The sequence below is a fragment of the Lissotriton vulgaris genome, chromosome 1_2 (assembly GCF_964263255.1).
Source record: "Lissotriton vulgaris chromosome 1_2, aLisVul1.2, whole genome shotgun sequence".
Taxonomy (NCBI): Eukaryota; Metazoa; Chordata; class Amphibia; order Caudata; family Salamandridae; genus Lissotriton; species Lissotriton vulgaris.
In genome coordinates this window covers 40,058,758-40,071,632 of record NC_141686.1, presented here as the reverse complement: position 1 = coordinate 40,071,632, position 12,875 = coordinate 40,058,758, and the positions used below count along the sequence as shown (strand labels likewise).

Sequence of the window (12,875 nt, the reverse complement as noted above, 5' to 3'; positions counted from 1 at the left end):
AATTACACATGAAGTATCTCTGACAGAAGAAAGGCGAGATAAATCATCACATAAAAATGCATTGTAATAACATGTGTGCTAGAGGCTGGTGTTATGTTGTTATGTCTCTAGATGTGTTTAGAAATAGAAGTGTGAAGCTTCTGTTCTCTAAGAATAGTTTTTACGTTAAGCAAAGAATTGTTCGTGCCAAAAAGGGTCAATATTAAAAAAATTGTCCAATTCAAAGAAAATAGATTTCCAAAGCTCCTGGCAGTTTTTGTTGATCAAAACTGAAGGCCGAATTCAGAGTTCATGGGAAAGCTGTGTGTCGGAAAGCTTCTCAAAAAGTTATTGTTTCTCTGTGGGTGAGAACATCGTATCAGACAGGCTCTCAAAGAATTGGTCTACAAATTCAGGTGATAGTTCAACCAAATTAGATAGCGCTGTAACTTGGCAGGTGTGAGAATGATTGCTGTCATCGAAGGCAGGACCAGCAATGCTCACAGAACGTTGTACCTGGATGATGTTGCTTTTGTCACTCGCTCCACTGATACCACTTGGCTGTAGTACAGGAGTCTCCACAAATGCCGTCATCAGGATTGGTAGCCGCTGGGGACAACACAATGCGTGAGCCGTTATTGGACTGAGCAAAGTATCGACGTCCATTGGTACTGCTGATGGAAGTGAAAGACAGATGTCCAACACGCACTCATCGCCGCAAAGCATACACCGTAGCACAGGTAAAATGCAATTTTGCCATATCGGTCTGAATGAAAGGAACCAGTTCATGTTTAGATCTCTCAGCCTGGCCAATCCGAGGACGTTAGTTATACTGTCCCTGTAGCGCATTGCTAGGATTGTCTCTTCCATTTCCATGGGAGCTATGTCTGAGCCGAGGCTTGCCATAACGTAGCAGGAGGGTCAAAAATAGAATCCCTGCAACGAGTCCCAAAAATAGTGGTATGCCGCCAAAAATGGAGTGCACAAAATTAGGAAAGATTCCCAAAATTGCCTGGAAGGGTGTTAGCAGTCCCGTAAAGACTGTCTTAAATATGCCTGGGATGCTTGTTGCACTAGACATGTTAAGGAGTTGGCTGAACATTTCTACGAAATGCACGGGGCAATTTGTTGATAAAAGGTCATGGACTTCAGTAGCCGTCCTTGCGACTAGAAGATCATATGTCTCTTTAGATGACGTTATAGGCACTGTTGTCTGTAAAAGTACAGATTTCATTTTGCGTAATGTATCAATTCGTATAGAATAGAGATTCAGACGAGGCCAGAGGGGAGTCACTATGTCTGGAGGCCCGCTCGGGAACAATGCTTGCATACAACATTTGACCATGGACGTAACTTGTATTAGATAACTTTTCCCTGGCGTCAGGCCACAACATCTGTGATCCGTTCTAAGAATGTAACTCCTGTTCGCGAGTTGCATAAAGAAGGGCTCTATCTGAGTTGCAGGTGTGACTAGCTGGTGGCATGAAAGGTTGTTTGAATTTCCATCACATGCTCCGTGTAAATTAATACCCTGACACAAAAGTATACCGCTTAGTGAATGTTTACAGTTGTCACCACTAAGAAATACATTTTTGTCACTGTCACTATAGCAAGTATGAGTGTATGGTAATTTCCATTCGGATTTTACATATCCTTTACCCCATTGTTCATATTGGCCAGCAGGTATGTACTCAAGGCACTTTTTAAATCGGAAAGTTGTAATCGGAATTGTGATAATTCCGTGTATTATCCATTCAATAACAGGACTCTCTGACATTGTCACTGGTAATCTCTCGAGTTTTTCGATGCTCAGGATTGTATAGTCTGCTCCTTTCTGTGCCAAACTGATCTGTTTATCAGTAAGGTTAAAACTGGAAAATAATGACGTTGTGTTGATTAAACGCCAAGGCACATAGCCTGAACGAAGATTTTGCAGCGTCCAGCCTAATTCTATAATAGAGCGTAATTGAGATTGGCCATGTTGTAACATTAGCAAATCTCTGTCTATCACATCAAAGGCAGAGGATACAATATTGTCCAAAGAATATATTCTGGAAGACAGAGTCATTAACCCATTGTCTACTACAGAAAGTGATTTCTCCAAATTAATACGATCAATTTCTCGTATTTTTTCAGCAGTTTCAATTTGCTTTACTTTCCAAGCCTCGTTGTAAGCAGCATAGATACTGGTCGCTATGAAACGCTTTTGACGCTGTTTGCGTGGTCCAAGAATGAAATCGCCCAAATCAGCACCATCTTTTAGCAAAGACAAGTGTTGCTTAATTTCAGCTAGTGTGGATGTAGTTAGCCATTCAAGGCAGAGTTTCCCTACACTGTATGTTGTTATAATCCCTGGATGTTGTCTCTGGGAGTATCTAGGGTCTAATCTGGTCATTTTTAACCCCTGTGTTTTATTCAGGAACCTATCTTGACAGCTATTTGTGTCTGTAGGCCAGATTACCCACTTTTTCCAATCAGGATGTGTTCTGTTGAAATGTAAAATTTGTGACACGTCTAACTCAATATCTGTGGTTGTATTCTCAGGTATTGGCTTTGGAATAGACGGTGTTTTAAGGTCTTTGATCTTAGCTAGGCCAAGACAGGATGTTTGGTGTACAGTGTCATTTAAAAATAACATTTGTTCTGGTATCATGCAGGTTCTAAATAGTGCTTCTATGCCTTGCACCTGCCAATCTTTTGTACCCCAAATTGTTTTCGTTTCAATATTATTTTTCCAATAATCAAAACCAAATGTCATCATTTTGTCATAAAATGCTTCTGAATATATCAATTTAGAATTTGTCAGCATTGTTTTCATTCCTGTTTTATCTAACAGTTTGTAATAAAACATTTCTGCATCACTGGTGTTAAACCCTGAGAAGTATTTGAATTTCTCAAAAAATGCTTTAGAACTGCTTTTAGGTGGTGTAGCACAATGTTCCCATTGATTATACATAAAAACATTTCTAGGCTGTGCAGATTTATGCAAGTAATGATCCCCATAGTGGGTGTAACAGAATAACTGCTCATAACTAGATGAACCTTGTAAATAATCATGATCTGTGAATCTAGCTGACATTACTAAATCAGACATCATGTCATTAATACTGTTAAAGTCCCAATCATCAGAGAATGTACTAGGTGTCACAAAGTCACTTAAGGAAACCTTTAGTTGATGAGGATACTTCAGGATTTCGACCGGACCATAGATCTCATAGTCTGTTTTCTCCCATACTACCCCACCAGGTATTGGAATTGCTGTGACATTTACTGTTGACAGTTCTCTTTTCTTCACGTGGGATGATCTGTGTGGTTTCAGGACTAGGTTGATGTTCTGACTTGCTGTGTCCATTGTAATATATTTTCCTTCAATGAATTTTCCCAAACAAAGTACCATGATGAGCCAAAGCAGGAGGAAAAATACACCTAGACCGAACCAGAACTCTAGCCAAGGGGAAATTAGGTAGATTTCCTTCAGTTGATGAAAGAGTTCCGTTGCTTTTTTCTTTAAAAGACTTGTTTGTTTCTGGCATCACTTTGGGGTCGTTTAAATCTTCAGAGAAGTTGTCGAAGTTGATGAAATAACCAGAGGCAGTTCTGTCAATTGATGGGATTGTTCTTTCAATCTGTCTCTCGGTAGCACTTTCTGATGCCACATCATTGTAGACTGGTGTTGTTTCTTGACGAACTGTTTCAATCTGTGTTTCAAGAGGCACGAGTTCCATGGCATTATTGCATAGTCCTTCATTGTGCACTGCAGGCTGATCGAATGTGATTAGTCTTTCAGTTTGAACCTTTTGGATTGTTGCAAGTTTGGGTATTCTGTTGTTTCTTGGGAGTCCACTGGGCCTACTGTTGATTATAGGCCACATGCTTGTGGTTTTACCAGATCGATAGACACGACTCTGTTCTCCTTTTTACCAGCAAGGGGCGGTAGCACAACTGATCTTGTTCCGGTGACTGCTAAGACAGGTACTGCTTTTCTGTAAGAAGGCCCAAATTCCTTCTTAACCGCGATCTTTTCTCTGACTAGATCCCCAATCTTTGGAATCCAGACAGGCCTTGCTGGGGCTGTTGCGGGTGGTGCCTCGTCAGTGGTACTTGGCTGTTGCTTTAACTTTATGTTGCTTAATGATTTTCTTGTTTCATTCAGTTCCTGTAAAACAGCCAAACGATCTTTTACATCAAAGTGCGTTGTTTCTTCTTGTACCACTGACATCTGACTATCGAGGTCCTGAACGCTCATTCTAATTCCGAACAATAGTTCGTATGGGCTGAAACCTTTTAGAGAATTTCTTGGCATGTTGTTAAGACTAGTCTGGACACTTATTAAATGTTTGACCCATCCAGCGCCTGAACCTAATACCTTCGCTGTTATAGATTGCTTTATGTCCCGGTTTTTTCTTTCTACCACACTATTCCCTTCGGGGTGCGACGGACAAGAATACCGCAACCCAATTCCCATGCTGGCCATGGCCTCCTTATAGGCTCGAGAGCTGAAAGCAGGACCCTGGCCAGAATGGAACGTGGTAATTGCGTATGTGCCGATAAAGACTCGCAAATCTTTTATAACCGTTCTAGCGTCAGCCGAGCGCTGGGGACCTCATTTTTTAAGTGCTTTTCACCTTAACTGTTAATAGGACGCAGGGTGGGGTGTAGGCAGCGTTACGCTCTTTCTGACTGGTAGCCGGTAGCAAGGTTCGCTACTGCGATCCCTATTACAGTTTTCACAGTTGTTTGCATATATTTGGTGTTCTACACTCATTCCCGGCCACCAGAATACTGATTGTAATTCAGTCAGTGATTCCTTGATCTCTCTGTGCCGTAGACCCAAACCCATGTGTGCGTCTGCTATTAAAAATATTCTCCTGTTCATGTTTGGAATTACTCTATCCCCCACTCCAGGGATTCGAGCAAAAGGAACGGAGTTTGCATCGATTATGTATGCATAATTGAGTGGATAGTTTACGGGTAGTGCTGCGCAGTCGCCTTTTACGGTCGTTTTTACTGCTAGCATGGTTTCCCCGTCTATGTATTTATCTCTACGCTTTTTTGTGGCTACGGAAGCCGGGTTAGTTGCTTCCGCTTTGGCTGTATTAGCCAATGAATTCCCTGCAACGTGAACGCCATCACGTTGAAGACTCTGTGCGTGAATCACGTGAGTCTTTTGTAGTTCTTTGAGTAAAAGAGCTACCTGTTTCCAGAGCATTTTATGCTTTATTGTGGCACCTGTGTCATCTTTGTAGTCGTTTTCGATCCAACTCTGCAGTTTGTTATTGTAAGAATTGACGCAAAAATGAGAATCGCACACTATAAGTGTGGGGAATTCGCGTTCTGCATTTTCGAGCGCCATCTTTAAAGATCTGATTTCAGTTCTTTGAGCCGAACAGTACTTTACTGATTCGGTTTTTGTTACTTTCGGTCTGAATTTACCGCACAGCCAACGACCTTTAATGATCGCACATGCTGCATCGTAGGATTTTCTCTCTACGTTGAAATGCTGTACAAAGCTATCTGTATAGATTATACAGGCATATTGTGGGAGAGGCAGAATTTCGATTGGCAGAGGATATTCTTCTTCATATTCTAAATCATTCAGTTCTTCAAATTGCGGGGCGAAACAGTATTTCACATCTTCCGCTCCTAGAGAATCTATGCACTGTATCCATTTTGGATCCAGTGACACTGTAGGCAGGTTTACTGGGCTGAATAGCGCCTCGAAGGCGGATTCCACTGTAAGGATATTAATCCGTTTGCCGTGTGCTAATTCTCGTTCATTTGCTAATGCGATTTGCACTGCTTTCACAGTTCTTTCTGTGTGACTGAATGTTTTTTCTGCTTGTGTGTACAAGTGAGATTTAATTGAAATTGGTACCTTTTCTCCCTCATTAGAGGTTAGGTATGTGAATCCGCATCTTCCTGGGATGACTCGGATTACAAGATCGATCGTGTTGTCACGTGTATCTAATTTTGTTTTTGCTAACATGTCTGTTTGCAGTGATCTCAAAATTTCTGAGTCCAATTGATTTGTTTTAAATCAGGTTTTATTAGTTCGTAGAGAGGTTTAACCCTCTCTGCGTAATTTAGTATGTAAGTTCTTCCGAAATTCAGAAAACCTAGTATTGATTGTAAATTCTTCAGCGTTTTTGGAGCTTGGAGTACAGCGCACTTCTCTAAGAAGTTGTCCGCTAGGCTTTTCCCTTCACTTGATAATTCGTACCCTAAGAACAGTACTGTCAGATGGGCAATTCGGGACTTTTTAAAGTTGAATTTGTAACCCTCTGCTGCGAACCCAAGTATAATGGTGTTCACTCTTTTCAAGTGAGTATCCAAGTCGTCGTCTGTGAGATAAATATCATCTACGTAAGATAATGCTTCATCATCATAGATTTGTAGTAACTCTGTTACCCTAGCTGAGAATAGTCCTGGGCTGTTCTTGAACCCCTGTGGGAGTCGACAGAATTTTTTCTGTGACCCAAATGCGGAGAAAGCGGTCAAATATCTGCTTTCTGGTGCAATGTTTTGACAAAAGAAACCATTAGAAATGTCTAATGTTGTTTTATATTTTTTCCTAACTATGTTATTCATTAGGGCTGCACTATGCGAGTTTTGTACTGCAAACGTTTTGCAACACGTATTAAGATGTCTGTAGTCCAAAACTAGACGATATGAATTGTCTGGCTTGGAGACAGGAAACAAAGGATTGTTCATTTGAGAGGTGCATGTTTCAATCACCCCCTGGTACTCAAGTTGATCTAAGATCTCCCTGACCTGTTTTTTAGCTTCTTGCTTTATGGGATACTGCCGTTGGGCAGTTGGTTCACTTTTTAGTTGGATTTTGTGAGGCGGTGAATCCTCATCCCATCCTACATGATTTTTATATAATGCAGGTGCCTGGGCCACTGCCCATTTCCTTGCATATGTATATTTTTTATGAATCGGTATGTGATTCGAGAAGGCAGGCATAATCACTTCTTCGCCACGAGGGCACTCCCTGACAAACTCTGGGGGCCAATCTTTTTCAGCTAACAGAATATCATAGCCTTTTGAGAGCTTATCCCAAAATAGACCCTTAATTTTCCTAGTCTTATCACCCTCTATACGCAATGTTATTTCGTATATTTTATGGGGCTCGCTAAGCCTGGCGTCGGCAGTTTCAACCTGAATGAATTCATTCGTGTCCACTGTCTCCAGATGACTCATCAAGATCTTGCGCGCTATACTGATCTCTGCTGCACTGTCCAACATTGTCAATGCCCACTCCCCGTTTTTCAACTGTGTCCTCAGTATTCTCGGCATGGTTGATTACTGTAATACTGGCTACCTTCTTTTTCTGAAATTGAGATTTCTTATTTTGAGCAGGTTCCTTGTCTTTGGACTTGGTGTGCTCTCCTGGGTCTGACAGTCCTCTTCTTTCCGAATTCTGTGGAAAAGATCGAGAGGGACGTATATCAATACTTTGATATCTATCAGGTTTTTTTAGATTATCCCTATTTCTAAGGTTATATCTTTTCTCAGAGGGCTCCCGTTGGGGAGACTGGCGTTCTCGAGTCGGAGTTCTCTCCCTCCGTCGAGGAGACCTTCCTCTGGACTGGAAAACTTTTTCCTTGGGAGTGGATTGTTTATTTCCATCCCAGCTCTTTTTAGGAGTGTTTAAATTATTTTTAATAAATAATTTTTCAGGATTTTCGAGCAGTTGGGGCTTAACTGGTTTCCCACCCAAGCTGTCTCTACCTAATTCTTCATAGCACTTTTCTATGATTTTTGCAAGCTCAACAGGATCTTTTATATCTGTTTCCCTCAACTTCTGGCGGATCGCCACAGATGCTGCTTCTCCCTTTATGTTGGCTAATAATATAGCCGTGACCTGCTTGAAGTCTTTCAGTAATTTCATACCTAGATTTAAAGCGGGCTCTGGACCGAATTCATTTTGAATCTGTTTTAGCACTTCTGGTATTACCGCCATAGACGGAACACCGTGTGTTTTTGTGTAAATGGAAGCAAAGACTGTACCCCAAGTGTCACAGTCCTCCACGTGTGGTGCGATTCCCATAGGAAGGCAGATGGTCAAGATTCTGTGTTTCCTAATAGGGGTAGTATCAGGAAATACTGCCTCTATTTGAGTGATTTTCTGGGCTAACCAGAAAGGAATTTGTTCTCGTTTTACGGGTGTTTTACCAAGACATGACTGTATGTTCTGTGGTGTAATTTTATTTGTGTTCCCCTGGTGAGGGGTCAGCTGGTGTGAATTAACAGCTGGCTGGACTGTTACATATTGGACTAATTGCCTATGTATTTTTATTAATGTGTTTAGCTGTGCTAACAGCTCTTCCTTAGACATTTTTGCAATGTCAGGATGTGGTGTGTAGCTGGCTAGAACCGGCCACGTGGCTCCTGGTCTACCTAGTGGACCGAGCCTAGTTATGTGATCATTGTGTTTTAGGGCGCCATTAAACCAGAGCAGGTGCTCTTGAAATTTAAGTGGAATTTCAATCTCCTCGAAAGGAGCGTACTCTTCCGGAGGTTTCTCTATTTTGTAATAGTGAAACTCTTGTGTTATAGCGTTTACCGCTGGAAAGTTTATCCATGAATAGAATACCTCTGTCTGCCGATACTCGTGAGCCTCTATCACGAAAATTACTGTACCACCTTGAGGTGTCAGTCCGTTTTCTATAAGTTTTAAAGTTATAGATCTTCTTAACTGGACCGGGATGATAATAGCATCCGGGTCTGTGTCTAGGAGACTCGTGTCTTCCTCTATTAGTTGGGCTGCCAGTCTAACTGCTTCCCTTTCTTCTTCACTGTCTGTCATTTTAAAAATGCAGGCTTTGCAGAGTAGGTCTCCAAGGAGACAAAGATTAGGTGCACAATATTTTGGAACACTGTATCCTTCAACGTTGAATAAACCAGAGCTTTACATAGGAATCTCTTCCTACTAAGGTCGGGCGGATTTTAACCTTTCACCCACTCCAGACGTCTATTGGAGTATTTACGGGAGAAAGGGGTCTGTGAAATATGCACGACTGAGTTACTCTACAAGTCTTGCGTTAGTTTATCGCCTTACCAAACGTTTGGGCGCCATGTAGTGTAGTTCCTAGTTTCCCACTAGGCCCTGCGCATTGGAATAACATAAACAGTAGTATTGACGTGGAACTGCTTATATTCCAGGCCTCCACTGACTATGCTAAACTTAATTGGGTTGTGTTACCAACTAGCTCAGAGGTCACTGGAAACTTTCTTCTCTGCATAGGAAGTGATCAGCTTCCTTGGCACAGACAAGAAGGGATTCAGTTTTCCAACAACCGTGCAACATGACAACTTTGCTCCTCAGATCAAGAGTCGATCTCTAGGGTCGTGTGAAACAATAGACATAGATTTCACTCAGTCAGTCTAGTGCAGTTTACTTTCACGAGATGTAGAGAATAGAGAGACGGGCGTTTGTCAATAAAGGGTTAACATTTATTGAACAGTCTTTCTTCTCGTACAAGAGAAATGTATTGCCACAATTGCAATAACTGTTATTATAAAAAGTACGTACAGTAAGATAAGTATTGCGAAATAGAACTGTAAAAGCATTGATATGGTTTCTTAGCCATACAATGGTTTAAAAGTAATAAAACATATATACAGTCATATATACATTAGGCTAACATACTCAACTGGTGCTTCTAACTAAGCCTACCCCAGTGTGCCTGACCTAAGCCTAACACGTGAAAAGGGGAGCAAGTAAGTAGCTTTAAGTTAAGTTGGTTTTGCCAAGGTTTGTTTCAAGAATTCTCGTCTAAGGGTTTAGTCAACACCATACCTCTGAATAGAATGATGGAGGATTGGTATCTCCTTCAGGGGTCTCTCTCGATATCCCAGTCACCCGCGAGGGTAAACCGGAAGCGCCGGGACTGGATTTCTCTGCACGAGAAAGGCAGCGGCTCTCTTCAGCGCGTCGAGGAAGGAGGGGTGACAGCGTCCGCGGGCAGCTGGAATCTGCTGGATGTCTTCGCAGAGGACGACTGTTCAGCTCCTTAAGCGTACTGCACCATAGTTCGCGCTGTAGCGGCGATAATGGTAATCAGCAGCTTCACCACCACAGGATAGCAGGCTGCAGCGACAGAGTGCTAGTTTTTACCAACACAGGGTCATGCAGGCAGCTGGCATCAGCAACAGGCAACGAACTCACGTTGCTTAAGGCAACGTTGGTAATATTTATACCTGACAGGTGCCGGGTTTGACGCAAGTTTGCTGGACATAAGACGTCAATTAAAGATGTCACTAGGAAGTGACAGTTATCAGTTGCTCATTAGAGTTCCATTACTAATCAAAACATAGCAAGCGGGGATTTCCAGGTTTGCTAAGTTTTTATCTTGTTGAAGAACTCGGAGTGGTATCTAGGAATATCAGATAGTGACTGCTGCTCTGTCATTGCACTAATTGGTCGCAAAGGAAGTAGCAGAGAGTCATGCTGGAATGTGGCTCTGTTCGTGTGAGGCCAGAGATGACTTTTCAGAAAATCGCACTTGAACGGTTATGCCAATATAGGGAATAAATGGATTTATAGCCGAATAGGGGCATACGGTCACAGTATCGATCAGGAACCTAGATAAGCACGCAACAAGACATAGGGTCTATGATGTTATGACAGTTTAATAACCCGATGTACACCTTTCTGGGATCTATCATGAGTTAAGCCCATGGAGTCTGGCTCATCTGCGCTTATAGAACTAGTGACAGGGGAGAGAGGTTCAGAGGCAGGTATAAAAATCCTCTGTTGAGTTGAGAGCTCCTGGGGTTTTGCTGTCCATCTCTAGGATGTACCTGGTCTCTTCTTGTTCTCAAAATTCCCTCTCTATCTTCTCCTCTCCTAAGGGGGCCGACAGAATCAATGGCATAGTATTTTAATAATGCACTGTTATTATTGTGGCACTCTTTGAAGTGTCGTGCTACCGGATACGAGGAGTCATTGGTGTTAATGGCTAGTATGTGCTGGAGTATCCTCTTGTGAACCTGCAACTTGGTGCTACCAATATATCGCAGGCCACAAGGACACTCCAGCACATATACCACGTATTCGCTCTTGCAAGTAAGTTGTTTGCTAATCTTGCGCGGGGTAGCTGAGAAGGGAACAGTATATTCTGATTTGCTGACCCCATGGAGGCAGGCCTTACAGCTGGAGCATTTTCTAAAGCCCTTGCTTTTGTCCAACCAGTTTTTATGTGCAACCACCTCAGGACTGGACTTGACTAGGGCATCCTGCATAGAATATGCTTTTCTGAAGGTGATTAAGGGCTTGCCCGGCATTTTTCCTCCTATAACGGGGTCACAAATCAGATTAGATCCCAATGTTTCATAACAGTTTTTCTGAGCGCGCCATGTTGCCTATTATAAGCCCAGATCAGTCTCACAGACTGTCCTTATGTCACAACGGGTTTGGGTTTTTGCTTGCATTCCAGGGCCAAATTGCGGGGTAAAGCATTTGCCTTACGCATAGCCTTGTCAATCTCGCCCACCTTATAGCCCCCTAGCCGAAAATCTAATTTTACTAGCCTCCTGGGCTTGGCTGCATTGTGCATCAGTACTGCACAATCGTCTAATTCGGAGCATCTCCCCATAGGGGATGCTTCGGATAAGATGCTGGCTGCTGGCATGGAGCCCAGTGTTCCCTGCCGTTGGCTTCCTGTATAATTTGGTCTGTAGCTTACCCTTGCTGATCTTAATGGTGATATCAAGAAAGTGTACCTGCGATTGGCTAATGTCTGATGTAAACGCCAAGTTGTAGTTATTGCAGTTGAGAGTGCCAATGAACTGCTCAGCTTGTGTTAGTGTACCACGCCAAATTAAGAACACCGTGTCAATATAACGATACCACTGAACAATAGAACTTACAGCAATGTCTGCGTGCTCACCATAGAGGACCTGTCTCTCCCAGTAGCCCATATGCAAACAGGCATAACTGGGAGAGAACAACAAAACAATACGGTAGGGGAGGACCTAGGGGAAGTTTAAAGACCAGGCTCTGGGTACAATCCCCACAGGAACTGATAAACAACAGAGGTACCAGAGGGTCTCAAGTCAATGTGCCCATGAGTTAAGAAAACCAACCGAGAACCCACAAATTCTCACAGGTTATGTCACAGAGAGCTCTCGGGGGCTGAGGAAAAATACCCATCAGTCACCATTCGGATCCGCCCTTCATCATTTGGGATTTTATCCGTACCACCCGTCAGGGATAACTTGTGCTCTACTCCGAGGTCAACCCGGTGGTAGGGGGTATCCTCAGTGAGTGTTGGAGACGACAGTGTGGTGTACCACTCGATGTTGGTGAGTGGCAATAAAAGTGGGACTGGGGTGTGCAGTGCAGAAAAAGTGTGAAAGAAGAGAAACCAAGAAAAAGTGTGTTTAAAATTGGTTTTGAAAAAACGCACTAGACAAAATTTATTCCAGGTGTGCTTGACATACCAATGTTAAAAACAGTGCAACCCTAGGCTGTCTGATTATGTAGACCGCCTAAGGTAAGTATGGTCAACTAGTTCCAGCAATTAATGGACTCTTGCGTCCTTGCCTTCATCAGGACCAGATTTACAACAAATACTACTGCACCAGGTGAAAAAGTAAATCAAAATAGAAGGTGACACCAAAGAAACATAAACAAGTGCACACGGTCACCTGAATGCTCCGGGTGCCATTACAGTCTGTGCAAGTCACTGTAGAGAGAAAACAGGGGGAGGTGTAGCTATCAGTAACAAATGGGCCAAACAGTAAGACCATACGTTATGGTTTAAACTAGAAAACACACACGAAGTGTTGATTTAAAAGAGCACTTCATTAATGCAAAAAACAATTTAAATACATTTGGAACGAAATTTCAAATGCCAAATGTTGTTAAGCTCTTACCTAAATCTGTA

The 12,875-nt window shown here is 42.5% G+C and overlaps 1 protein-coding gene across 4 annotated transcripts in view; it reads right to left on the bottom strand.

The window, feature by feature from the left end:
• AMN1 (antagonist of mitotic exit network 1 homolog) overlaps positions 1–12,875 on the bottom strand; it is a 773,844-nt gene that overhangs the window by 320,966 nt on the left and 440,003 nt on the right. The window lies entirely within an intron of this gene.